This window comes from Pleurodeles waltl, chromosome 2_2 (genome assembly GCF_031143425.1).
Source record: "Pleurodeles waltl isolate 20211129_DDA chromosome 2_2, aPleWal1.hap1.20221129, whole genome shotgun sequence".
NCBI classification, from domain to species: domain Eukaryota; kingdom Metazoa; phylum Chordata; class Amphibia; order Caudata; family Salamandridae; genus Pleurodeles; species Pleurodeles waltl.
This window is the reverse complement of record NC_090439.1, coordinates 1071040458-1071067903: the sequence shown is the minus strand read 5'-3', so window position 1 is coordinate 1071067903 and position 27446 is coordinate 1071040458.

Genomic DNA, 27446 nt, shown 5'->3' with positions numbered 1-27446 from the left:
AACAACAAGTATCCCTTATATTAGCAGGCATGGGGTTCTTCTAGAAGGGTTTATCTTAGGTTAGCACAGTCCTTACATTTCACAAGAAGAGAACTTTTCCCAGATGATCTCCTCCTGGAGGGATCACCCACTCGTCCCTTTGAGGATCCAACTTCCCCAGTTACCACACATCATTGATAAATCACCTGTATCCAGCACTTTCCATCCTCCAGACTCACAGCCTGATCATATACTCTCATTGGCTCAGAGAAATCAAAATCTTTTCCTGCACTTAATTGACTCTCACATCTCCTTCTTTCACATTCCAGCAATCACCACATTTCCCTTCGTACCTCTTTGAGCTTCTTTCCTCTTTTAAGGCACATCCTTTATCAAAGCCTCAGGTGGCATTTTCCACTTTTTTGTCATCCACTGCCAGTTCATTTGTGAACCAGGTGAGCTCACTCTCAATAAAATAAAAGGTAAAACCTTAGGCCCGAACCTATGGGGATTCGGCTAGAGGCAGCGGGGCAAGTGCCCTTGCTGCATCGCCCTACGCCAAAGTGAAAGGGCAGGAATGCGTCATATCTGTGGCATACAGCGCATTCCTGTCCTTTCCCCCTGCACTGGCACTCTTTCGGCAGTTTAGTGCCAATGCAGGCTCCCTGGCACCATGGTGCAGAGGTGTCTGCATTGTAGGCAGGATTGTTGTTGTGCAGAAAGGGGCACCCTCCTGCACAAAAAAAATCCTGGGGGATGTTTCCCTCTTTTTTAAGAGCAAATGAGGAGAAATAAAAATACTTCTCCCCTGGGAGGCGTGAAGTTTTGGTGCATCCTCAGGCTTACAGGCTCTTGTAAATCAGGGGATGCATCAAAATCTATGGGTGCTGTGTGGGAAAACCCACTGCAACGCCTATGGAACGCCTCCCTGGCGCAGAGTAAGGCAGCGCAACAATTTGCACTGACATGCCTTACTCTATACCTATGAGGCCATTCAAAGTGGCTTCGCGTGGCCTCATAGATATGGTAGAGAGGATGGCACTGCTGCTTCATCACCAAAATCGCCTCAACAACGGCGCAAGCTTTTAATAGATATGTCCCTTAGTAGCTGCATCATAACCCCGGTTAAGCTATGCATAAATTGCTTCTGTACTTTTTGTTTGATTGAAGGTTTGACCTCAAGATTTCTGTGATTGATATATTTTATATTTGGCTACTCGAATGCTCGCATAGCACTCTGGTACCCTAGGGCAGAGGTCTTCAAACTGGGGGTCGGGGGCACTAAAGGGGGGCTCAAGTGATCCCAGGAGGGGCGGCAGGCTCTGGCCACAAGAAGCATTATACAGATAACGGGCCTTTGTTTTAAGCAGAAGCATGTTATTTCATTTTTAAAAAGGTCACAGTACTTACCTGCACTGTTTAAATAGGCCTGTACATATTTAAATATTGCTATCTTTATAAAATAATTGTGAGAAATTCTAAGGGGGATCCAATAATTTTTAAAAAGGGGAGGGGGAGGGGGGGCGGGAGGGGTGGCACAGCATAAAAAAAATTGGAGACCACTGCAATAGGGTCATGTGGGTACAAATTGCCCACACCACGCTTTTTTAAATTTCATGCATCCAATCCATACCACTCGCTAGCGTCAACTGTACCTTTTCCTTAATCACTGTAAGCAGGGATATGGAATAGAATAAAATATCTACTTGTCGATGGGACAGGTTGCTTCATAAACCCAATTGTCCTGTAAAAATTCATTGTCCCTTTGGTGCCATGTAGTGTGGTGACAAACGATGGCAGCAATCTCATTATATAAAAACCCTGATAATAGCCTCTCCGATTATGCCAGGGCTAATTTTATACTAGGGCTTGAACGCCAGCAATTTGCTTATTTTGTCCCCTTTCTGCAGATCTACATACCAGGGCTGGAAGTAGCAGTAAGCAATGGATCCAGGTCTAGAATGCCCTTTTGAGTCTGTTCAAACCTATTACTTTGCATGTTTTAAAGGTTTTCACCAGCTCTACTCTAATCTTTTCCCATACTGAGAAAGGTTGGAAATTTACTCTTGACAAGGGTCAGAAGTAAAACTTCGTCCAGGGATTGGAAAAAAAGTGGTTGGAGGAAAAATGAACGTGTATACGATAAACAGATTTTCACATGAACATATCTACACATGCGTTGCTCGCATGTGAATTTACCTTGAAAAAACAAAAGGCAAGAGGCGTTTGGCAAAACAGGAACGGTTTGTTTAATCAAACATTACGGGTAGAAGAACAGTTACAGAACCGGACTCTGAGGACTGTCTCAAAGTAAGTTTTCTGTGCTGTTTTGTAAAAAAAAAAAAAAAAAAGTGTGTGCAATAAAACAATTACAACATTCCTTGGGGGGGGGGGGGGTGTTTGAAAGTCCTGATAAAAAATGCACAATGTAGGCTAGCTGTAAAGATTATGAGGAACGTGTGATCGCTGTGTGTGCTTTATTCTGATTGGCTGTGTGTTCATGTGGCATCTGACTTTATGGTGTTTGGGAATGCATGCATCTCTCCAGCCATGTGTGTGTTATATAGGGGAGGGGGAATCTCCTGGGACCATTGTGATGTCGCTGTTTAGCTATAATCTGAGTCTCCTGTTTGCACGTTTGTCTGCTGGCTTTGTGCTGCCCCACCTGTGACCTGCCTGTCTGTAATCTCAGGCCTCTGTCTCAGAGCCTGCTGACCATGTATTTTGGGGTTAGGGTTGAAGGAGAGTTCATGTTGGCTGGATTAGCTAATCCATGCAGACTGTCTGTCACCACAATACTGATGTCAAAAGGTTTGAGATGTATCGTTTTTGCAATACATTTTTATTACACTGAACTCTTGCATGCAGTCCTGTGAAGGCATTTTTTAATAATGAAAAATTAATACAATTAACATCTAGAAATAATGAGCAGGCCTCAGATGAAAAGCCATATTTTAAAAGCAAGGGAGAGCACTGGGCTTTCACATTTAAATGTATGAACTAACTTGCTGCAGAATGCATTTTTCTTTTTACCAGACCTAGGTCAGGAATGTGAAATGCTAAACTTTCAATGACACAAATGTGCTGAGAATAGAATGATCTAATAGAAAGTGTTTGGTTTTGACCTTCCTATAGGCTTGTTTTTCACAGAATATAATAATGGCCTCTCTATCCTCAGACCATTAATCTCCCCTTAGTCGCCCATTGGAGCTCTTTGATACTCCAACGCCCAGCTGGCTGCAGTTCCTTCCATTTGAAAAGCAAAAAGTGGAGGTCACTCCTTCAGCTACAATGTGGCTAAGCTGTGGAACGCCCTCCCCTCAATCTTAGACTTACTGATAATGTACTCGGATTCTGCAAAATTATAAAATCATGGCTATTCACCACCTGATCCCCCCTGAACATAATGGTTGGATTCCGTGTTGTTTGCCAGTGCTGGGATGGCCATGGATAGCCATGTGCTTTATAAATGCAAATATAATAATGTATTGAAATGTTTGGTTTAAGTTCTGTATAATGTTTCTGTATGAACAACAGTCTTGTTAGTTAAAATGGATGAGAAACGTATGATTTAACGGTGTAATGCAAAGGCCTAACTATGAACTGTAGTTGTTATAGTAATCTCATGGTGGGAACTCTGAGTTTCTACAAAATGTTTCATATAATGTTTCTTTATAATGTTAATATCTGTAAGCTTGTCTTTTGACTGCTTGGATGACAGAAGCGTCCCTGTTCCTATGAAGGCACGGTACGCTGATTGGATGTGCATTTCAAACACTGATGTTTCTAGACCCTTTCATTTTCATCGTCTGAATCTGTGCTACTCAGTTTCTTGAACCTCTCTATGGGAAGTTCTGCCTTGATTGATATTAGAGATTTTATGCTAAAAGCGTTATGTTTTCTCCTCTTGGTTTGGAGCTCTTTATGGCTTCTGACGCTTTTCTCTTCTCTATAGCTTAGAATAGGGATTTCTCCTACATGGAACGCGCTTTATGCACCTTCTCTGCTGTTAATTGATTATCAACTGATTGATTATTTCTGATGCTCATTAATAAAGATTTACTCAATAAGAAATATTAAATAAAGCTTTGAAACTCGCTGCAATACTCATTGACTCCCAAAAGATTTAAACTGGAACTGTGATACATTATTTGATTTGCAGCTCCTGATTACTCTCATATACAACAAACATCCTTCGGCATAGCCAGAGTAACAGCGGGGAGTTCTGATTTGATGAGTTGGTGTTGGAAAATTGATTATTGGTAAGGGCAGGTAAGTACCTACACTTAGTAATAGGCCACTAACCTCCACTTAGGTCTCAATAAATTAAACCCAGCTCAACCCTTGGTAGCTTGGCAACAAGCGACAAGGGTTGACTTAGGAGACAAGTGTGTAAAGCATTTAAAAATCACAAAACAGTAAATAAGTAAAACAAAAAACACAATAAAAATCTAACACCAATTTCTAAAAATAGATTATGTTTTTATCTTTAAAATGACACCCAAATGATTACATTCAGATAAGGGGAACCAGAAATATGAATTTTCAAAGAATTAATGTTTTCTAGCGCATAGAAGCAACTAGCGCTCAAAGGGTTAAAAAAGGTCACACTGGAAAGGGACAAAGTCCAGAGTTCAGGCCACCCATGAGGTAATACTGTCACACTTACTTTCAGAAGTGTTTCTTGATTTAGGAAAGTGGTCCACAGCACCCGCCAAGGTTCAGAGGCTCAGGTTTGCCTCTTGGGGTCTGGGACTACAACTCCCTCAATGCACCTCTTCAACCTATGGAGTTGCTCTGAACTTCTGTTTCTTCTCCCAGAGGTCCTTTCTGGGTCCTTGAAGTGTCCACAACTTGATCCAAGGTTCCAGAAGCACTGAGTTGCTCCTAAGGACTTGGGACTACAATTCCCAGAATGCACTTGGTCAGAATACTCAAATGGCCACTGGACGCTGGTCAGCTGGGCTCTGCTTGCAGGACTTAATGCAGGGGACTATGGGCAGCTCCTTTGTACCTGTAGCAAACAGGGAGTCCCTTCTTGAAGCAGTAGAAGACAGACAGGCAAAGTCCTTTTAGTGGTGAAGCCCAAGTGTGCAGCTAGTGCAGTCCTTTCAGAGTGCATTGTCCAGGTGCAGGTCAGGGGTACAGCAGGGTAGTCCTTCTTCTTCTTTGTCTTGTTCCTTACAGGGATCTGGTAGGGAACGGAGGTGTGGGTGCAGGTCTGCCAGTTTTTTCCTTGCTCCTGGGTGAAAAACAAGGGGGTAATGGTTCTCCAATCAGGTGCAGGGTCCTTCCCCCCTGTGATGACCACTTCCTGGGAAGTGTGGCAAAAATCAATCCCAGGGAGCAACATTCCTCAAAAATCCATCATGGCTGAAAGTGATTTTTGGAGGTTACATCTGGCTGAGCCCACCCACTGATGTAGCTAAAAAATCTTAAACACACCCATCTCCTAATTTAATCGGGGGAGGGGTGGGGGCACGTAATTGTCTGGGGTTACAGGATGTGAGGGCTACTCCAAATGTCCTTCCCTGCCTTTGAAGACCAGTTTGGCAGCGCTCCCCCTTCCTGCTTCTCCATCTGCTGAGGGGAGTTCTCCTCCCATAGGCACATTCCTTTGTGTTAAGCCCAGGCTACTTCACACCTCATCAAGGCAGCCTCGCCAGGTTGCCAGAGGCTGGCTTATCAGAGTAGTGCACTATAGGGCTGAAGTTGGCAACTTTTTAGGCAGAGTTAAAAACTCTTTACCTGACCAAGTTATAGTAAATCCAACAACTGTAAGCTGTGGGATTTATTAGAACAACTAATTTGATACCAAACTTGAGTCATTTGACACTTAAGAGGACTTTATAAATTAAAATAAAATTCTAGCCTATGGTGGCCATTCACTACAATGAGGGGGTGGGGGGTGAATTTGGCTTTTTTACTTCACCAGGGCTTATAAAACTATTTTTAGAACGTCCCTGCTTATAGTTACATGGCACCCAGCCCTAGGGACACATAGGCCTGTATTTATACTTTTTTTGCGCCGCATTTGCGTCGTTTTTTGACGCAAAAACGGCGCAAACTTGCAAAATACCATTGTATTTTGTAGGTTTGCGCCGTTTTGCGTCAAAAAGCGGCGCAAATGCGGCGCTAAAAAAAGTATAAATACGGGCCATAGTGCACACCTTAGGGGTGACGTGTAAAAATAAGGTAGTGTAAGACTTTGGAGGTACTTTTAATTCGAAAGTCAAATTTGCATGTAACTTTAATTTAAAAGCAGCCATTAAGACAGGCTTGTCTTTCAAATGACCCTGGGCACCTCAGCAGTGCACCTATAGGTGCACTACCTATGCTGGAGTCCCTAAACCTACATGCCCTACCATATATTAGGGACTTATAGGTAGGTTGACATAGCCAATTTTAATTAGCCTAATTTGCCTACTCATTGTACACAGAGCACAAGCCCTGGGACAGGTTAGCAGTAACCAGGGCACCATCAGAGTAAGGAAAACACCAGCAAAAAGTGCAAAATGGAGTCAAAAAGTTAGGGGGGGGGCTGTTTTCAAATACAAGCTCCACACACCCAGGAGAGTCAGCCCAACCCTGGTAGAGTCTTCCTGGCTTGTCGGGCGAGGAAGACAGTGAAGAAAACTGGCTGCCCCTATGTAAGACCTACTGTGCCTTACATCCTCCTGTCATGGTCACTCCATCTGAGGAGGGAACCCATCCCAACAGTGAAAGGACCCATCTTAAATGGAAACTTTCCTCGGGGGGGAAGGGAGGGAGATTCTTCTGTTCTCTCTCTGTGCCAACTTGGGTAGTGAAGTGCCCACCACCCCTATTCCTAACTTTGCTAGGGCAACTAGAGCTAGCTTACCCAAAGAGGTCACCCAACATTTGAGCAACCCCACCATGACCAACAGGATCAGGGGGCCTACTTTGCTTTTGGCCCTGGGGTCTGCCTCCCAGACCAGGTGCAGTGCTGCCATGAAGGATAGCACCCAGGAGAGGCTACTGACAGCTGTCAGCACCCAGAACCACTCCCTAAGCTCTCCACTGACAGGTGACAGAACTTCTTTAGGGGCAGCTGTGGGGTCCTGGCACCCTCTTGCTGTCTAGAATGGGGGGGGCTACCACCCCCTGTGGCAGACACCCTTCTTCCACTTTCTGAACAGCTGCCTAACTACTCAAGACTTTCTTGGGGTCAGGTGAGGCCTCACCAGGGCCAACTCTGGGTTCCACCACTACTGGGGCAGAAGGCCTTTGGCTCCCTTGCACTCTCTTTAAGAGGGGCCTACCCTTCCTTTTCTTCCTTCCTTTTCTTGGGGACCCCAGTCTCCTAACTGTAGGGACAAGCTCTCCAGGACTTTGATACAATCTGGAGGGAGGTCAGCACTAACTACCACCTTAAACCAGTCAACTATACCCTCCCTCTCTAGGGGCACAGGTGTCTCTCAGGCCAGTGGTAGGTACCCCATTCACCTGAATGGGGTGAAAGTGCCTACTCCCCACCCTCAGGGATCACCAGCTTACCATCTGTTCCTGTCTCCCAGCCCAATGCTATGAGGAATCCATCATCTGAGTCGCCCTCCTACATGGCGACACTGGACAGCCCAGCAAACAGTGAAAAATAGGGCAAAAAGTTAGGGGGCCTCTGAAATCAGCCATTTTCTCACAGATTATGCTGTAAACCAAATATTTAACTAAAGTCCCTGCTTCACAAATAAACCTCTCCCCCTCTTTCTTTGTTTAAGCAAACTCTGCATCAAATGTGTCTCTTCAGCACACATGGGAAAAGGTTGATTAAAAATAAACTGTATTGCATAAAACATCATTAGACTAAATATGACATGTATCCGTAATACTAAACAAGCAGTTGTCAGAACATCACACAGGTTACTAGTACTCTGCAAAAATAAGCAGTAGTCAGGTAAACATATAGGTTACTGGTATTCTGCAACACAAGCAGCAGTCAGGTTGTCCTTCCACCAAAAATGCACATCAGAACAAACATCTGATCAGAGGGGGCAAAGACATACGCATGAATGCACGTAAAATAAAACATTCCCCAGAACACACAAAAAGGGAACATCCCCTTATGGCACGTCATAAAACAACACTCCCCCTGACACAGATCATCGTTACCAACCAGGCATATAGTGTAGTAAACATATCATCAGAGAGGCCAAGACATCATTATGAATGTACATAAAATAAAACATTTCCGTATTGCACATGTCCTATAGAGCACACCCTCCCCCTCTAGAGGTAATGCAGGCCCTGAAATAGGCTGGTCACAACCATAGAACAGCAGCAGTATAAATCAGGGCATGAGAAATGCTGAACCGGTGAGGATGAAAACGAGACAACGCAAGTCATAGACTAATCCACCTCATAAGCATGTCTCCTTTTGGGGGGGGGGGGGGCGAAGACCACGCTCTTGTGCCCCTTTTGCACAAAATATGTTAGGGACGCTGTGTACCAATCTAGGAGCTCATGCCCTCTGTTAATGAATCAGGGGGGCTTGCACAACCAGTACTGGCAGGACTGGGGACCTCCATTGAGGGTCACCATCCTAGCCAGCTATCAACATAGGCAAAGTGGTCTGTCCCCGGCCTCCTCCTTGAGACCAGGGGAAAGGGGTGTCCACAAGGCAATCCTGAGTAGCGAGGAACCCTCCCTGGATCCCCTGCAAAGGAAGAAACCGTGAGGCAGCTGTCTGTCTAACTGCGGGCTGCTCCTCATGCCAGTGGTGTCCTCTTGGGTTGTGCACCCCTTCTAGAGCACGTTCTGAGCCCTCCTGGGGTTGCAGGCAGCCCGGTCTCCTGCAGTGGTTTCCTGAACACCCGCCAGGGACACAGCGGTAACTTGGTGGCAGGAGGTGCTGATTTGTGAAGCGTGCACTTCGGGAGAAGCCGCTGACGGGCCATGGCAGTGACTTTGGTAATAGGAGGTGCCGGGTTGAGCCCCAAGGGCGTCACGGAGTGTAAGCACCTCATTGGGCAAAAGGAACTACTCCTGCCAGCAACAGCACCGCCTGCTTCTTGGCCCCCCACCTCACTGGGGGTGGGGAGGACTTGGCTCTCTCGGTGGTGCCACAGTGAGGAAACCATAGCTCTCACTAGGTGCTTTGTGAAGACAATTTTCAGCCCTCCCCACGGGCTCCAACGAAACCGGCTGTGGCGCCTACCTAGTGCTACTGGGAAGGCAAGTTGCAGTGGAAAGGGGGTGGGGGGGAGAACACCAACCACCCAACCCCTGGAGTACAACTGGGGCGCAGGCAGATGCAGTGGGGCTAGAAGCAGGTCAACACATCAGGGCCCCTTGTAAGCAGAATGGCAGTCCTCCTGGGGGCCTAGCAGGCCACAGGCCAGCACACCAGCAGGTCAGTCCTCATGGCAGTACCCAGCATTCCAGTACAAGTCCATGCAGTGTCCAAGAATGTGGGGGGGCAAACCCCTGTACTTATACTCCGTTTTTGCCCCTTCCACAAAAGATTTCAATCAGCAATTGCTGTGGATATCCAGTTGCTGTGTTGCACAACCCTTTGCAAAATGGTCACCAGCAACATCTTTGCAGAAAAGACTGCTCCATGGCCACAGAGGCAGAGAAGGCATTTTAAAGAATGAGTTCAAGCTCAATAAATACTCCGCAGAAAATCCTCACACAAACTAGACTTTCTCCTTATCACAACATTGTTCCCAGAAAACACACTGAAGACAGTGCAAGTCCAAGCCCGCTAAGCTTGGAGGGAAACTCCAGGAAAATAAGGCATATATGGTTGGCACAGGACTGCACACACAGGTTAGTCTTCTGCTAGTCATCATTGCTAATGAAGAGCTGCCACCAACACACTAGACTTGGTGAAAAAAACCTTTACATATGCATCTTCATTCATGACACGCAGGATTACAGCTCCTGCACCTCTAGCCATTTTAATTACACCCTGTACAGCAAATGAACACTCTGTTTTACTGATAAAACTATATAGTCCAAGCATGAAAATGGCATCACATAGTGTAGTGCCTTGTTTTGATCTTATTCAAATATTTGTTTCCACCACATCTCAGAAATAGAAACAGTTGTGCTACATTTGTGTTTTCATAATTGTAAATAAACTGCAAATATTTCAGAATATATCAGACATTTAAATTGTGTTGTGTGCTAAGAAAAAAAACCTCTCCTACCCCCAGTATCCCGCAAGATTGCCACATAAACCCTCTCACTTTGAAGTAAGCAAAGGAAAAGTAAACACCAAACACACCAAGTCAAAAGACTAAGGGCCATATTTATACTTTTTGACGCAAAACTGCGCTAATGCAGTTTTGCGTCAAAAAAATTAGCGCCGGCTAACGCCATTTCGAAGCGCCGTGCGGGCATCAAATTTATACTTTGACGCACGGCGGCGCAACCAACAGGTGGGAGTCATTATTTCGTGATGCACACAGCGGCGTCAAGTCGTAAAGGAAACCAACGTTAACGCGACGCAAATGACTGTGGGTCGATTTAAGACAGCGCAACCCAGAAAACGTTGTTTATTTTGACGCAATTGCGTCAAATTTACCCGCGAAAACTGCCCTTTCAGCAGAGGAGAGCCAAAATGGATCCCAGATGTCACTACAGACCCCAGGAAGATGACAGCAGACCAGGAACCAGCCAGGATGATCCATACCGGAACCAGGACATTTTCAGAAAAAAAAGAAAGTGTCGCTTCAGTACAGAGGAGCAGGAAATCCTGGTTAAAGAGGTGACGGAACACCAGCACCAATTGTTCATCACCTCTAAATTGCCTATCAGTAGGAGAGAGGCCATATGGAAACAAATTGTGGACAAGATCAACAGTGTGGCTGAAGAACGCCGGACAGTCACCGAGTGTAAGAAACGCTGACATGACTGCAAACGTAGGACAAAAGAAAAAATGGCCAGGAACAGGAAGGCAGCAATGCAGACTGGAGGGGGGAGTCCAGCACACCAGGAGGCCCTGGACCACATGGAGGAGATGGTCGCAGCCGTCATCCCTGAGGAGATTGTCACAGGGATTCAAGGACAGGACAGCGCAGAATACCACGAGACAACGCACATGCAGGGTAAGTCGCATGGGGAATTAAAATGCAACAATGATATATGCTACCGGAGGGGGGAATACCTACTACACAATGCATGTAAGTCAGCACATATATGAAGTGGCATGGGTAAAGGGGCACGGCAGGGGGGCATGTCCAGCACAGACTGAATCTGGGGCACGACAAAATACAGCACCAACAACAGTCCCATGGGGCCATCCTGTAATGACAACAATAGAGCCAAGGGAAAGCAGCGACAGGTGTGAAGGCCACTACGTCAAACTCACATCCAGGCACTTGTCTTGCAAAATCTATCCTACATCAACTAGGTCCCTATCAGTAATCCAGTAGCCAAAACAACAACTGCAATGTAACTGCCACAACAGTTGACAATAACACCTCTCATCTCTGTGCAGCTATAGTACCAAATGGCAGGAACCTCCCCATGGAACATACATACCTAAATTAGTGGGTGAGGATGACATCTGCAACTATTCATAGAAATAAGACAAAGGCACCAGTACACTCAAATGCCGAATGCCCATACTTGACACATACATAAGCCAAAGTAAACAGCAATAGGAGCCACACAGCACTACGAACACACACATGCTGCATACGTCAGGGTCTCTCACATGCCTGGCTAACAAGGCAACATCACTAATGTCATACTGCTCAGACAACAACATTGAGGAGGGGACACAGGCAACTGGTCACTGAAACACACCTGCACAGTCTGACAACCAAATAGGACCTTGATACGATAAACAGGCCAATCCAATTAAACACACATGACCCAACATCATCTCCAAACATCAACAATGTTTACATCCATACCACATCCTAACATTGACATGCATAGGATATGCCACGTCACATGTACATTTCGGGCAATGTGAATAAAAAGTGTTTGGGGCAGGTCCTGAGAGGCAAGTGTGCTGGCAGGGCATTCACAACACCCACAGTCAGTCAAAGTGTAGTGTTGTAAGTGTAACGTATACTTTGCGCATTAGCTTCAGGCTTTAGGCCTTTGTGCACCTTGCCCTGAATGTACTATTACGCATTTGCTCACATCTAAGAGCCTCAAAGCACTTTGCACTAAATGCTTTTTATTAGGCTTCCTATCAGTTAATTTAGCAAATAGCCAGTCCTACGGTGTTGTGTATTAGTCAAATCACACTGTTTTGCCTACTTCAGCACTGGAGTTTGCCAGAACATATTCACTCTGTGCCCCAGTCAAGGATACAGTCTGGTACATTGCCGATAGACGTGGTAGGGGTTAAGATTTGGCATTCCTGCGTAGGGACACTTTGTCATCACGATGACCTATTACTTATAAAATCACTTCCTTGTCCCAAGACACGCAAGAGGGAGTTTCCAAACAGAGAACCACAACTAGACGCTGCCTGCCTTGCTGCAGATGCAGAACCAGATCACAGGCCATTGCTCTGATATGAGGGATGATGTCTCCCCAGTGATTCAGACAGGCAAGCTCGAAGCTTAACATGCTGTGCTATAAATAGAACAAACAGAGGGATATTAGAAACAGTTAGGCACCATGATAGCTTTGTACTAATGTTTTACTCTCCTGCTGACTATTTCAATTCTAATAGTTTGTATTGTTTGGGTTATTGTGGCTCACACCTAAATATCTACAAGTCAGTTGTACAATGCAATCATCATATAAAACAAATACTGTCTTTGTCATTTGTGTATGAGATCATACTGGAAAAGAGAGAATTGTGTAGGATCTGAGGCCCATATTTATACTTTTTTAGCGCCGCATTTGCGCCGCTTTTTGACGCAAAAACGGCGCAACGTTACAAAATACAATTGTATTTTGTAACTTTGCGCCGTTTTTGCGTCAAAAAGCGGCGCAAATGCGGCGCTAAAAAAGTATAAATACGGGCCTGAGTGACCACGACTTCCCTGAGAAGTTCCAAAGATGTCATGCGCTCGGATGTCTAATCATTCCTTTGCCGTGGGAGACCAGAGGCACTGCTAGTTAGCCAGAGCAAAAAGAAAGAATCAGGGTGACAGAGTTAATTACAAGTGTGTCAGACTTAGTCCCCCACACCATTAGCTATCCTGCTGCCTAGAAAGCCAGTAATCTCATGTAGGATAATGAGAGCCCACCCAACAAAATGTCTCTCCATAAGAATAGTTAAACACAGAGGGAGGAGTAGGACAAACATATGCCTATTCCTAAATTTTTACAAAGCAACATCTAGAGGCAAATAGGCAGACAAGTCTGATAGCTCTATATCATACATGTGACACACAGGTGGGCCATAGGCCTACAACAATGCCCATATGAAGGACAGCAGATACCAAGACAAAAACAGAGCACAAAGTTAAGGCATCCAAAGGCTTCTATCTTATTGCAAAATTGTCACAACACAGACACACTAATTGTACCCTGTTTCATTGCAGAGGAACATGGATCTCCTGCCGATATGCCTGTCCCTGATTTCCCTGATGACATGGATGACGAGCCCATAAACATTCCACAGGAGACCATCCAAATGGTCCTTGAAAGCCTCCAAACCCCACCTTCAGTCACAAGGAGGAGCACAGAAGAAGCAGCCACCACAGTAGAACCACCCGCCACCCCAATTGTAATACCTGCCAGCTCCAACACAGCTGAGGACTCTGACGACACTGGCACCAGCTTCGAAAGAACCGTCGTTGGGGTACAGCGGGAGCTGGCCAAGGAGGTGCGGGTGGGGATGCAAACTATGGCAGCCAGCCTTGAGGGGGTGCGTTCGTGCATGATGTCTTCTGCTGATCAGGCAGCTGCTATGCAAGCCCTAACATCTCTCTTGCAGGAACTTGCCAAAACACAGAAGGAAATCAGCACAGCTGTCATCCAGTTGACACAACACCTCCAACTGCAATCCAGTCAACGTGTGCACGAATGCAACATTGAACCCCTCAGGGCCGACCTGGCTGCCTACCATCATGATGTGGCTGCCATTCTCAAAAACCAGCAGGCCCTCCTTGCTGCAGTACTGCCCTTAAGAACTCCACAGGGAGCAGCCCCCAGGATGTCTGCCTCCACGTCTTCTAACACTGAGGTGTGTGTTGCCCCTTCACAACCAACAACAAGGACAAAGCAGACAACACACACATCAGAAGAAGAAGACATGGAACAGATAACATTCTCACGGAAGAGTACCCGGAAGCACTAGTCCCTGCACCATGGCCTACTTTGACCAAGGTCCTACGTTTTGTCAAATGCCAGTCTCACTACAACTACACTCAATGACTGTTCTGCAATCCACTGTATGACTTGTCCCCATTGCCAGTGAATGTCTCTCTCCTACCATTTGCCAATTCCTGTCCCTCTGCACTGTCTGTGACATCACCCCAGCATGTCAGGAGCATCATCCACACCCCTTATGTAGGATCACCATGTAAGAATGCACCAGAACGGACCCAGCAAACATGGTCAATGGACATTTTGCACTACAGCACCTATAAATAAATAGCACTTGCACACCTATTATGTCTCTGTGTTATTTCACACTTCAACTGTGCAGTACCTAACTCCAAAGTGCCTGTGTGGCAACCATGTAGATTGTCAATACTACTGTCCTGATATCATGTAGTCTGAAACATCTGTGCAGTGGCCAGGATTGCATCATAGCCTTACCATACTGAGGAAAATAACTGATGAAGGGACTAACCACACACAATCATGCTGTGTTGGACAGAATAATGCACCATCTATAGCTATTCTAGACAACTAATGGTGGCTGAGAAATGTAGGCACCATGCAATACTAAAACAAGAAATTATGCTGCAAAATGTAAGGAAACATTAACAAATTACACTGCATCAATCACCCTTTCGGAGTATACTTCCATGAAGGAAAGTCATGCAGAATTAGTACACACATGATGTAGGTCAGCAATGAAAGCAACAAGACAAGAGTGTGAACAACTCCTCATCTACAAAGATCTCCCTGAACTTCACACTGCAGTCCGACCTATTAATTTACCCACAATAACAAGTCTGGAAGCACTCTTTGTGAAGTAGGATACATACCAACACAAAACCTTGGTGATCAATGCAAACTACCAATGGTGGGTCTCCCAAATGGTGGATACTTACCAAGTTAGCACACGGGTAGCTGGCATGTTAAACCTCAATTTCCTGGGGATGGCGAGCATAGGACACAAATGTCATACTAAAACATTCAGCTACACTGATGTCAAGGCCATGATAAAGTAGCACCTAACGCATCATGTAAAGGGTTAACTATATATTTATTACTATTGAGTAACACAAGAGGCAACTAAGGGAAAGGTAATACCTACACTAATTTAACCTGACTACTACTAACCCACAACTGTCCCTAACTAACCTAAGCTAAACTTACTCTACACATGTAACGAAACGATCTAAACATCAACCCCCCACCCACCATTATGAGACAGGACACATGCAGGACAACACTTACTAACCTACACACATACTATACTATCCTAAACAAACATATTTTTTTTTGTAATTTTTTGTATATTTTTTATGTTTTTTTTTTTTTTAAACAGGAATCCCAACATTGCCCCCCACCCACCCACCCACACAAAAAATAAAGTAAAAAGAATAAGGACCCCCCACCCTCTTCCCTAACACTAACTAAGCTAATTACCTATACTAACCTAATACTAATCCCCAAAACCCAACTATCAGTAGAAAATAGGAAAGAGGAGAGAGGGGAGGGGTAAAAGTTCAACAGGGCAAAAGTCCTACAGGTTCGCTCTCCGTAGGGTCCGCCTGATGGAGCTGACCCTTTTTTTAATATAGGCCACATCCTGGCTCAGGTTGTCCACCTTATTGACCAGCTTGTCCAATTTTCTACTCAATGCCAGGAATGCGGCTGGGTCCACAGGAGGGGCTGATGTAGTTTGTGTGCCGGCCGGGGTTAAGCTTGTGCCAGGAGTTGACTGCCCACTGGACTGTCCTGGTTTTAGAACACGGCTGGGTCGAGGTCTGGAGGAAGAGCCAGGGTCTACTGTTCCCAACGTTGCTGGGGCCACTTGGTGAGACCTGGTGGATGTGGTGTTGCTGGCTGTTGTTGGCAATGTAGGCGGACCCTGTGGTGAGGCCCACCACGCCCCGGAGGCCCGATCCGATTGATATTTGCGGGCCATCCTCCAGTACCCAGACTGCACCTGCAGGATGTGCCTGTATCACATGGCACGCCTCTTAAATTGGTGTCGATCTGCGGCACTCATGTTTGCAGCTGTGAAGAGAAAAGGCAAATATTTTCCTTTGGAATTGCATTGGGTGGAATAGCACAATAGGTTATTTGTACATTACTAGAAATTTATTGGTTGCAGCAATTGTCACAACATAGTTCACTGAAAGGCTCAGAGGAAGTACATGTGAAGCCTGCATACATAAGGGCATCTCACACCTAGCATATCCATGTCTCTACATGATGGATGACATCACCCTAAACTACTCATCCAAATTATGCCTAAGGCATCTGACATTATGGCTGCACCTCTTCCGCATACTGACTTCACTACATATGTCACTCTATGTGATAACTATCACAATCCTCACTCAATGCCATTTGTAATTTGTTGTGTGCTAATATTGAACCCATGGGCCATAACCAAATGTGTACACTAGGGGCCAGATGTAGGAATATGGAAAATTGCGACTTGCAATTTGCTATGCAGAACAGTGTCTCCAACACCGTCTGCGAGTCGCTATGGGGTTGCTAAGACCCACCTCATTAACATCAATGAGGTGGGTCCCAATTTGCGCCCCCTTAGCGACTATGGGCACTCACGGGGATGGAGGCCTGCTGGGAACAGCAGACCTCCATGGCCGTGACTGCTTTTAAATAAAGCTGGTTATTTTTTCCCAAGTGTAGCCCGTTTACCTGAAAGGAAAACGAGCTGCACTTAGAAAAAAAACCAAATACTTTAATTTTGGATTATTTCAGGGCAGGTAGTGGTCCCTTGGACCACTGGCTGTTTTGAAAAAAATGTTTAGGTCCACTCACAAAGGGGAAGGGTTCCTATGGGGACCCCTTCCAGTTAGCAAGTGGGTTACCATCCACTTCAAGTGGATGGTAACTGCGACTCCCTTTGCGACCACGTACTCGGTTGCAAATGGAATTGCATACCACTGCGAGTCGCAAATAGGACGGGAAAACCCCTTCCTATTTGCGAGTCGGAAATGCATTTTGCAAGTATGTTCAGAATCACAAAATACATTTCTGCATAGCAAACAGACGTTTGCGACTCACAAAGAGCAATTTATGCCATTTGCAACTTGAAAACAGTTTGCTACATCTGGCCCTAGGTTCTAAATAAAGTTGCTAAAGGTCACAAGTACATGTAACATACTGGTTTCTACAGTCCTAGGTACCCTGTTTCACATTAACATGGCAGTCTTTGAGGGTGGGGTGGGAAGAACAACCAACAATCCCATGTTCAATGCACACCCAGGAGTGTATAGAAAGGTCAACAAGTATGTGCCTTCACACACAACACCTATGAAGGGCTAGCAACACGTTGGAGTCAGCCAAACATTGTCACATCCAAGGTCCACACATGTCAAAATGCTCTGACTTAGGCCAACATCACATACTATCAGTGAGGCATGTTTTACAACACACACAGAGGAGCTAGAACACCCATTATCATGAGTCGACAGAACACCTAGGCCATTGCACTCTAGTCACACACACTTCTAGTTCAACTAGTGGAAGTACACACCCCCGGAAGATCCAACCTACAGTGTACACAGTGCATCCTCAACTAGGAAGATGCACATTTCATCAAAGCCATTTGCCAAAGCTATCTGGGAGAATGTCAGTCTGATATGCAGACTCAGTTCAAGCCAAGTCCCAGAGCAACTCTTACATTAACCAGTGTATTCCACATGACTCATCCCATTCCCCATTGCGGCCCAACTGGAATGACCTACAGCCCCTAAATCTGAGAGATGGCTAAGTATTGGTTTCCAGAAACAGAAGTGATATTTGAAATCCCACTAAAGCAACAATGCCAATGAACGGCCAGCGCATCAAATCATGAATTCTGTTGAACACACAATAGTCCATCATGCATCACTAGCAAGCAATAAAAATAACACTCAGGCCACACTCACTGTAGGCCTCGGGGTCCTCAAAATGTGCCACCTCTCTCACGGTGTACGGTGCTGGTCCACCTGTAAAGCATGAAAGGAAGAATATACTAAGACTCGGTGCACTGACAAATAATTGCAGTTACTATGACACTGTGTGAATATGACATGGTAATGATACACTTTCCCACATGCTCATACTGCATGGATGAATTTTTATTCAACATTAACATTGGATGAGTCTCCTGCTACAGTTACACACCCTACTACACACATGCAGTGGCCAGGACAGTCAGGTGTTGTCAAAGATACCCCTCCATTAGTATGCCCAAACAATAATGTCTTCCATACATCTCATCATGTGCATCCCAGAGAGACATCCAAAAGCTGGTTACTTGAGGACTGCATGACCCCTCACAATCAAACAGGCTAGGTGGACATTTTCAACACACAGCAACCAGACACACATGTGACATATGTGTGGACAACATAGCTAACTTCATGTGACGTGAAAGCACCACACATTTATAGCATCATCATGGGTTTCCAATTTTCTGTCTAGCTATGGCGTCAACATATGTAGGTATGTTGTTTCTACATGACTTTCTCACTGGCCAATATGACCTGTAGAGTTCAAATAGAGGCATTAACGTGTCGCTTGTCTGACACAAATGCAACACTACATTACATACAGCTACAGGCATCAGGTATGTGTTGAAAACATGAGCCATCTGACTGCTAGCATTGGTCTTCCTACACATTGTGCAACAAATACACATTAGGGTCCATATTTATACTTTTTTAGCGCCGCATTTGCATCATTTTTTGACGCAGAGACGGCGCAAACTAGCAAAATACAATTCTATTTCGTAAGTTGGTGCCGTTTTTGCGTGAAAATGCAGCGCAAAATCGGGGATAGCAATGTATAAATATGGGCCTAGGTTTCCCTAGCATTACACACAGTCAGCTACTTATCTAGCAGATTGTGTAACAATCATCACATGTCCCCACACAGATTTCTATTATTCACATGTAATTGATCTGTACTCACCAACATGGCCACCAATCCTGATTCCCAGGTGGTCCAGCAGGTCCTGCTCCCTGGATATGAGATCAGCCCAGCGATGCTTTAATTGATGCTCATTCCGCATGCTCCCGTACACCCGGACCAGGTGATGGCGCACCTTCCCCCACCGGAATTCCGTGCCTCTGTGTGATACCCCTGTATCACACGGCCCCCAGCCTCCAGCATGAGTGGGAGGAAATGGCAAACTAGCCAAATGAATCCCCCCAATTCATCCTCACCCATCCTGGCAAGCCGAGGCCTACCTGACATATTAACAGAATTAAATGAGAAAAATGAAATAAACAAGTAAAAGTGGGAAGTGGGGAAAGGTAGAGTAGTGAAGGAAAAAGAAAAATAAGAAAAATAGCCCAACTAACCCCAAAGTTATACTACCCAGAACAGACTCCCACAGACAATACAAACAAAAACAGGATTGTACAAAACTAGACTAAACAGACTGAGGCAATATTAGGCAACAAGACTATGATCACAAAAAGACAAAATACAAGGTACACAGGACACAAAAGCAGTTAAACACAGGACAACACCTTTCACACAACCACACAGTCTAGATAAATCTGAGACTGCAAAGTGAAAGTGAAAGTTAACTCCCAGTACAGATTTAGTAAACAGGATATCCTATTACATCACTTCCTGCATAAAATGGGCGCCGTTTTTATGTTCCCGTTATGCGTCATATTTTCACACATACACAATGTGCGTCATTTTTTTTGACGCATAACATTGCACATAATGCAGAGTCAAAATTAATTTCTTCATGGTTCCCTTACATTATTGTGAGGCTGAGTTTACAGTTCTAGTGTAGAATTAATAAATTCATAAGGTACATGACATGTCCAACATATTGTCCATGTTGCGTCAAATTTACCACGCATACAGCATGGGCGTCATATTTTTTCCACGTACAGGAGTGCACAGAATGCAGAGTCAAAAAATATGATATGAAAATTAATAAGGTACTTGACATGTCCAACATATTGTCCATGTTGCGTCAAATTTACCACACATACAGCATGGGCGTCATATTTTTTCCACGTACAGGAGTGCACAGAATGCAGAGTCAAAAAATATGATATGAAAATTAATAAATTAATAAGGTACATGACATGTCCAACATATTGTCCATGTTGCGTCAAATTTACCACGCATACAGCATGGGCGTCATATTTTTTCCACGTACAGGAGTGCACAGGATGCAGAGTCAAAAATTATGATATGATAATTATAATTTCATGGCTAAATATGAGAAACATTTATGAAAATTTATATTTGACTCTGCATTCTGTGCACTCCTGTACGTGAAAAAATTATGACGCCTATGCTGTATGCGTGTAAATTTGATGCAACATGGACAATATGGTGGACATGTCATGTACCTTTTTATTTTATTAATTTTCATTTCAGATTTTTTGACTCTGCATTCTGTGCAGTCCTGTACGTGAACAAATTATGACGCCCATGCTGTATGCGTGGAAATTTGAGGCATTTTTACATTATGTCTTCATTTTTTTAAGTTGGGGAAGGAGATTTGTCATGGCCAAACGGTGCTATGTGATACACATTTGTGGTTAGCTATGACACATGTCCCTTATTGGATGTATAGAAGGCATTCACACTGTAATATTTATGATACGTTAAAAAATGTATTAACCATATTTGTACACATATTTTGGGTAATTGCTGCTGGCTATTTTGAAATGATGGATAGGATACCATGATGTATTCCTTCTCAAAAATGTGTCCACAATTATGATGGTAATGCTTTTATCTATAGTCCAAACAGGGAGTGCAATAGTCACTTACAGTTTTTATGGGGCTAACCATGTCCTATTATGATTTTGTGTTTCTGATTTTTGTTTTACTTTTGACATGTAGGCCACACATGTGCCTTATGCATGTGTTTAGTTGACAAGTACATGATTCTTGTATATTTGGGGGGCGGTAGAGGTGGACTTAGGCCCCCAGCACCCTAGGGTTTGCCCATCCAGATTAGCTAATGTATCCATGGCTTTCATTTATTCTGTTATGCAAAACCTGCAGCAGCAGCAGGCTAATGTAAGGCCATATGGTATGAATCACTGTTAACCATTCATTCATCTCATTTGCCCATTTGACGTTTGCACTATTGATGATTTGGAGCAATCTGGCATACCATTTTCCAATGACTATGTTTGCAAAATCTCAGCGTTCCTCATGTGCTGATGACAAATAGATTGTTGATGTATGTGGCCCTTTATGCATTACCTGGTTTAGTGGCATGTTACATTCTTCCTGCTAGGTTCAAACTGGGACACTACTGTGATGGGCTGCTTTCAAATATTTGGTAGATTGGATGACATATGTTTATATGTGTGTGCGAATGTGGATCCACTATCACCTGTCTGGGTGTATGTTGTCACTGTAACTTCAAGGTCTCCTCATGAGTTAGTGGCAGCTAATGTTGTTCCAATTGGGTATTGTTCATATCAAAAACTTGAGAGAAGCCATTGAGGACATGGTCACGTACACATGGATGGTCCTACCCTGTCTCTGAACACCTGTGATGAGACTTTCAAATGATCTACATTTTTGGGCTGGGTGAGAGACTGTCTCAGGTGTCTGGATCAGGCATGTGTCATTGCCACATTTGTACTCCTGTTGGCCTCTGTGGATGGTAATGTATCATGTAACATCCTACCCTCTGTGCATACATTTGTGATGTTTTTTTTTTGGTGTGATGATTGTTATAGCATTCTTGCTCAATGAGGCGACATTCTTCTTCAGCAATTTCAAACTAAAGGTGGGCAGAAATGCATAGGCCAAAGCATAATGTGGTGTTTGTTATCTGTGTTTATTTACAATTGTGCAATAAGTGTTGTTATAAGAAATTATGAGAAAAAATTATTGACAAGCTGTTGGCGCCTACGCACTCCTGCTGCCGTGTTAGGTTGTTCCCCCTCCTGTTGCAGGCCAGCATCCTCCTCTTCGTCATCCTCAGGCATGTCTGGGTCTGGTTCAAGGAGGGGAATGTTCCTTTTTACACAAATATTGTGCAATATGGCACAAGTGAGTATGATCTTACAGACCATCTCTGGGGAATAGAGTAGGCTACCGCCAGTTATGTCAAGGCAGCGGAACCTTGACTTTAGGATCCCAAAGGTCCGCTCAACTATGCAGCGTGTCCTCTTGTGGGCGTCATTGTATGCCCGCTCTGCAGCAGTATTTGGATTCACAAATGGTGTCATTAGCCAAGGCTGGATGCCATACCCCTGATCAGCTGAAAGAAAAACACAGAATGGGATCAATTAGATGTAGGAGGCACTGTTGTACAGATCTTTGATGGCAGTAGTTGTCTTGTGTTGTCTGTGACTCTTTTGGGTACTAATGTGACAACCTATAGTTGTTGGTGAAAACTTTTGCATTGAGTTTTTTTCCTTGGCTGAGCAAGTGTTTGTTGGCTAACCGTTTGTCAGCAGTATGTATTTGTTTTTTCAGTACAGTGTGCCCTCCCTAGCATTGTGACTTGTCATACAGGTGTCCGTGTGTCTTCACTGGGGGTGAGATGATAGTTCCATGCAGAGTTGAAACATGAAAGTGTAGCTAACACGTTCATGTGAAAGTACCCATCCCATCCCTTAAAACTTATGCAATGTATTAGTGTACAGGTTATTGTGAGACTTCCAATTTGCAAGGTGACATTTAGGCAACCACACTCATTAATGTCTTCACATTAAGCTGTAGAGTAAATTCCAATGTGTGACAGGTTCAATGGTGACTTCAGAAACATGGCTAGTGATGTGAGGACCTCAGTGTGTTCCTGGCTAGGTGTTGCTATTGTGGTGTATGTGTTGTTTGTCCTAGAGGGTTGCTGTGCAGTGTGTATATAAGTTGGATTTTTGTACTTACCAACAAGTAGTCCATTGCCATACCGTCCATCCTGGAAGTGTTGGTTGATGGTAGTGACGGAAGATGAATGCGTCATGTACACTCCCAGGATATTTAGCCACAATGTTGCTGATCAATCCTTGGTGATCGACTATGGCCTGCACGTTAATGGAATGTGTGTGCTTCCTGTTGCGGTAGAGGTGTTCACTCGCAGCAGGTGGCACAAGGCGTACGTGTGTGCAGTCGATTGCACCAAGGACGTGCGGGAAGCCACTGATGGCGTAGAACCCCTGTTTTGTTTCCTGCTGCTTCTGCAGTGTGTTAGGGAAGCAGATGTGGAGGGGTGTCAGGCGAATGATGGCATCCAGTACTTTTGGCAGGAATGCAGAGAATGATGGTTGGGATATTCCACCAACCAGGGCACCAGTTGTCTGAAACGAGCCACTTGCCAGCAGGTGAAGTACGGCAAGCAGCTTTGTTTCTGTTGGGATAGTGCAGGGTGTCACTAAAGTGGGGGCCAACTGCTGTTCAATATTTCTCAGCACCTGCTGAATGGCCTGCCAGTTCAACCGGTACCTCTGGATGATGTCCCGTTCCCTGAGGCCATGCAGAGTTGTTCTTGGGCGGAATATCCTCTCCTGCCTTCTGCGCTGCCTTTGGGGTCCCTGCTGTTGTTGTTGTAGCTGCTGTTGTTGCTGCAGGGCTCTGCGTTGACGTGCACGCTGAATGAAAATCACCTCCATGTCTCCCTGTTGCTGCTCTGCTGCTCTGTTGTTTGTTCTGTGTGTTCTGATTAAATATAGGTGTGTTTGCCCCATTTTAACGCCTGCCCTGACCCAGGCGTTAAATTTTGATGCTAATCGGGCTTTGCGTCATTTTTTTGCGCCGCCTCCCGACCGGGAGTCATTTTTGCCCGGAAGCAAAAATACGGCGCACGGCTGTGTGCGTCGTTTTTTGGACGGGAACGCCTACCCTCCATGTCATTAACGCAGGGCGGGTTGCCGCATCCAGAAAATGACGCACATAGCAGAATTTTCCCTTGCGCCGGCTCGGGTGTCAGTGTTTAAATATGGGGCAACGTTTGCGCTGATTGTGCGTCAAAATGTTTGCCGCACATTCGGCGCAAACGGAGTATAAATATGCCCCTAAGGGCCAGATTTATACTGGCCTTGCACTTTTCCAATGCCACATCAGCTACATTTTTATTTTATTCTAACGTGGCGTTGGAAGGGGAAAAACGATGCAGCACTCTGTAACCCCTTGCGCCACATTATGCCTGCGCCAGGCATAATGTATGGAAGGGGGTCATTCTGGCATTGGGGGGCTGTAAAAATGGCACAAAGGAATCTCATAAGTTCAGGCGTTAAAAAGGGCTTCCATTGATTAAAATGGGCCTCTCAGTGCTATGCAGGATTAGCTACAAATTTTTACACTAATCCTGCAAAGCACCAGACTAGCGCAAAAAATTATGACGCTGGTCACCCTAACTACTGCCATGGTGCACCGTATGTTAAATAAAACGCTACCATGGTGGTGTTAGAGGGGCACTAAGGGGCTCATAAATCTGCCCCATGGCCTGAAATGTTAACCCTATCTAAACAAGCAATTGTGACAAGACCAAAATTTAAAGACCTGTTTACAGAAAGTGAGCATTCATGGAAGGATACAAGGAGCGATGGTAAACAGGCTATGCTCCAGACACACTAAAACAAATAAAGCCAGCAAATACAAAGGAAGCAAATTTGAGTTACAGGGCAAATGGTGAGCAATGGGTTTAATGTATTCCCAGAGAAGCTCTCAGAATGTCCCCAAGAAGTCTTTTCACAACCAGACAGCTATGATGTTTGGTAGGCTTTCACCGCCTTACAAGAATTTCATGTGGGAATGCAATCAAGATGTATAGATTTTTACATTTTCTTTAGGCAAAGTGTGTAAAAAAAAAAAACACCAGTTTTTCAACATTTTCCAAGTGGGGGGGGGAGGTTGATTTTAAAGATAAATCTAAGATGGCAGGCACTACTTATATCTGCATATTTAATAGAAAATGTGCGCAAAAGGTGTTTTAGGGGACTCTCCTGCTTGGCCCTCAACAGGTAGGTGTTGAGTGAAAGCAACGATCAGTGGATGGGGACATGAGGAACACAGCAATACAAAACACAACCAGAGAGTTTGCACAGTCTGCTTGGTTATACCTAATACCATAACAGTGAAAAGAAAACTAATGGCTCAAGTGGACTTACTCATGATCCCATGCTGGGGGTGGGGGTGGGGGGGAGGGGACGCAACAAAATGTGAATGATCAGTGGAATAAGACGGTTGACCCAAAGGACTTATGTATCTTTATTCTTTCATTTTGCTGGTTACATGACTCTGGAGACAGCTACAGCTGCTATAGGTGAAACCTACAAAAAATTATGAAATTGCCTTTAACTTCACAGGCCAGCCACAATGTCCAAGAGAAAAAGCACAACATCCCACAGCCACTTCAACCGGTCCACACGTGTATATTGCATAGCTTGTTAGTGGTAGTGGACTGATTACAAAGGAATGTTTTTGGCAGTAAGATCACAATCCTCCCCATAAGTTTTAAAAATTATGAAAAGCACTGCCTTTATGACCGGCATAATTTCTAGGCTTTCCAAAGACCCATAGAAAGACCAAGCATTTGAAGTGCAATAGTTCTTGCATTTGCTCGAGTTAGAGCTGTTAGCGTTGTAAACTCCTAACCGGACTTTTCTTGCCACAACTTAAAAATCTAAAGTAAAACAGTTTCCTTATCGATGATGCTTGTGGCTCTGTGAATCGGCTCGCTTATGTGAGAGACACAAAAGGAAAAGAAGTATGCTCACAATCAAACTTATCGGCAGAAGTTAAATTAGCCATGTAACAGGGGTGATAGCCAAGGCGGTAACAAAACGTAAACCATTTACCAATGTCAAAGGATTTTTGAAGGGCATGCCCACAAACGAGTGATAGTGATGGGCACGAGGTGGGTGTTGTTAAAAGCCCAGATACATACCAACACATCGGAAAAGCAGCACATGCGCGCTGCTATGCTCAACCTACAAAAAAGACAGTTTGTTTTAATAAAAGATACAGAACAAGAAGCAACGTTTGTGGCTACGAGACATTCAGAGCTGGGTGTGGGGGAGAACAATGAGGGAGGGTGGTGGGATGCACCAGGAAGTAAGGAGGAAGCCATAGGGGATGGAAGGGAAGGCCCTGAAAACACATCCGGTTTTATGGAGTGCTTTCTGCCATTACCTCAAAGGAATTATTTCCTACAGTCTCTCACCCACCTTGTTAGGTTGAGCGTGCAAGGGCTTTGACTTGTTGCAAGTATTGTGGGCTTTTAACTACACCCACCACTTTCACTCCTTTGTGGGCTTGCCATTCAAAAACCCTTGATGTCATTGGTAATTGCTTTAAGTTTGTCCCGCCTTGGGGCAGTTTTGTTACCACCTTGCAGACTGACCCCGTTGACATGGGTTTTTGCCGAAATTCTTCAGCGTTTGAACTTTTTTTAGGTTGAGCATGGCAGCGTGCAAGAGCTGCTTTTCTGACATGTTGGTATGTATCTGGGCTTTTAATCACACCCATCACAATCACTTGTTCATGGGCTTGCCTTTCAAAAATCCTTTATCATTGGTAACTGCTTTACGTTTGTCCCCACTTAGGCAGTTTTGTTACCGCCTTGGCCGTCGACCCGGTTACTTGTAGGATTGCACGTTTGCTGATAACTGACTGCGAGCAAACTTTTTCCCTTTTGTGTCTCTCTTCACGCTCACGGCTGAATCGACTGGCTTATGTCAACGGTTACTTTTTATTTTCAGTTTGTGTGGCAAGAAAGTTCCATTTAGAAATTTACAACGCTAACTCCAGCAAACAAGAGAACCAGTGCATTGCAAATGCTTGGCTTTTTTTTGTCTCTCCCGTTTGTGCTCAATGGCAGACATGGCCCCCGCAGCACCAACATCGCAAACCATCAGTGATATAGGAGCGCTGTTCACTGTTACCAAAGCAGTCATTTCTTTTGGCTCTCCATAGCTCTCTCCCAAAATTGACAAACGCTTCACATAACAGAACACAGACATCTGCAATGCAGCTCTCCAGGCACAGCGGGAGAGCTGATACTACAATATTCACTGCCCTCAGTAAAATTTACCCCATAATGCTTTGTAAGCATTTTTTCAAAACTTTTTTGCCCATAACTCAGCCTGTGGTGGTCCTAGGACAATGAGACCACCAAACAAACGTTCAGCACAACACTCTTTCTGTTTGTCATATATAGGTCCCCACACTGGATTAGTGGGGACCCCAAAATAATAACACACCCCACCATTTAGACATTTTGT